Below are 2,500 nucleotides of genomic sequence, written 5' to 3'. Positions count from 1 at the left end.
TTCTTTCAAAGCCAACCTACCCCCACACGTGTGAGAGTGGCCAACAATTCCCTAGCTTCTTCATCAACTCCGCCGAAAGCCATCCTCGACATACCCGTGCATTGAGAAGGTTTGGTGGCCGTACTCCCAACACAAAAGCATACCGAAGACAACCCCAAGCTAAAGCTCACTTGAAGCCAACGCATCGTCACCATGTGTTCGTGTGGCCGAGAATTGGGCAGCTTCTTCATCAACCCCGCCAAAAGCCATCCTCGACATACCCGTGCATTGAGAAGGTTTGGTGGCCGTACTCCCAACACAAAAGCATACCGAAGACAACCCCAAGCAAAAGTTCACTTGAAGCCAACCCATCGTCGCCCACAACTAGTGGGTGAATGGTGTGCTTCCCGGGGTTGGCATAGACATTCCCTCGCATGCAAAAGATTGTCGATGCGAAAGATTGTCTATGCCAAACCCGGGAAGCACACCATTCACACACTCCCGACCGGTGTGGTGTGGCGGTGATTGGATAGTTACAGATTGAGCACTTGCCAAGGATCAAAATGTGTCATTTAGAAGAAACATTTTCAAAAAGTTTTTAAAATCTTGTGGGTTTGCAACTCATAAGAGCGTCACTTTCAACGTCCCCGGTATTGGATTGAGTTTCTAAAAACAACCGTGCACACCGAGGTTAAACTTTACCGGCTCCACTCCGACTCGCCGCTCGCCCACAATTTGTTTGCAACGAAACATTTGTTTTTAATTTTGTTGGTTTAAATCTTGTTGGTTTGAAATTGTTTTGAAAAGGTTCTTTAAATCTAGTGGGTTTGCAACTCATAAGAGCGTCACTTTCAACGTCCCCGGTATTGGATTGAGTTTCTAAAAACAACCGTGCACACCGAGGTTAAACTTTACCGGCTCCGCTCCGACTCGCCGCTCGCCCACTAGTCCGAAGGCAACAAAACATTTGTTTTTCATTTTGATGAAAATTTCTGTTTTTAAATCTTGTTGGTTTGAAATTTTTTTGAAAAGGTTCTTTAAATCTTGCGGGTTTGCAACTCATAAGAGCGTCACTTTCAACGTCCCCGGCATTGGATTGAGTTTCTAAAAACAACCATGCACACCGAGGTTAAACTTTACCGGCTCCACTCCGACTCACCGCTCGCCCACAAATCCGAAGGCAACAAAACATTTGTTTTTAATTTTGATGAATTTTTTTGAAAACATTGGCTTGGCAAGCCCCAATCCGCGACTATCCACCCACCGCCACCCCACACGGGTGGTTGTTGTTGCGAAATGAGGTTGTGGTCGACATGCCCGCGCATTTGAGAAGGAGTTCCTAGCACTCCATGCTCTTCCATGCCAAAAAAAAGCCTAGACAACCCCATTTCGCAACTTTCCACGCCTTTTTTTTTCCCCCTCACCCATGGCGGCGGCGTGGTGGCGGCGGCCGGATTCCGGCCACCACCGCCATGGGTGGCAGCCCCCCGACCCCGACACCAAACCCATAATACCGAGGCAACATATCGAGGCAACATGACATGGGTGTGGCGTGGGGGAAGGGGGCTGCAGCTAGGAGGGCATGGGCTGCCATGCATATGCAGGCAACACACACCCCCCTATATAGCATTTTATGCATTTAGCCCTTTGACAGGAAGAGACATCACCTATGCGCGAGGAGTCATAATGGGCTCTAAATAATTCAATACAAGGTATTTGGACGTGATTTTTTGCAGGGATACTAAGAAACATGCAATCTCTGATGGGAAAAAGTTTCATAAATATTTGAAGTCGGGAAGTATTTTTTATTATTTTTAGAAGTCGTAAAATTGAAAAAATCATTAAAACAAATCCGGGAGGAATTTTTTAGTTTTGTAACTTGGAGAAGGTCCTAAAAATCATAGACTACTTATGGGGAGCTTATTGTGCGAGGAAATTTCAATAAAAATGGGGTTTGACAAGGTTTGAAAAATTCTGTCGACATTTGAAAAAATCTGGAACTAGGCTGCCGGCATGCTGCGCACATGCTGCGCGCATGCTGCGCGAAGGCTGCGCGCAGGCCACGGCAGGACAAGTTTCGCTAGCCTCACTGTCGACCGAATGCGCAAGCTGCGCGCACGCTGCGCACAGGCTGCGCGCACGCTGCGCAAGCTGCGCGCACGCCATGGCAAGACAAATTTCGCTAGCCTCACTGTCGACAGAGTCAGCACGCTGCGCGCACGCCATGGCAGGAGAAGTTTCGCTAGCCTCGCTGTCGACAGAATCAGCACGCTGCGCGCAAGCTGTGCGCGCGCATGGCATGGCAAGTTTCGAAAAATTCTGTCGACAGGCTCCCGAGCGCGCACGCTGCCGACATGTTGTGCGCACGCTGCCGGCATGCTGTGCACACGCTGCGCGCAAGCTGTGCGCGCGCATGGCATGGCAAGTTTCGAAAAATTCTGTCGACAGGCTGCCAAGCGCGCACGCTGCGCACACGCTGCCGGCATGCTGTGCGCACGCTGCCGGCATGCTGTGCACACGC

Source organism: Prunus avium, unplaced genomic scaffold, assembly GCF_965620075.1.
Source record: "Prunus avium unplaced genomic scaffold, drPruAviu1.hap1.1 HAP1_SCAFFOLD_18, whole genome shotgun sequence".
In the NCBI taxonomy this organism is placed as follows: Eukaryota; Viridiplantae; Streptophyta; class Magnoliopsida; order Rosales; family Rosaceae; genus Prunus; species Prunus avium.
The sequence above is the reverse complement of the archived record's forward strand: the minus strand, read 5'-3'. Positions refer to the sequence as shown.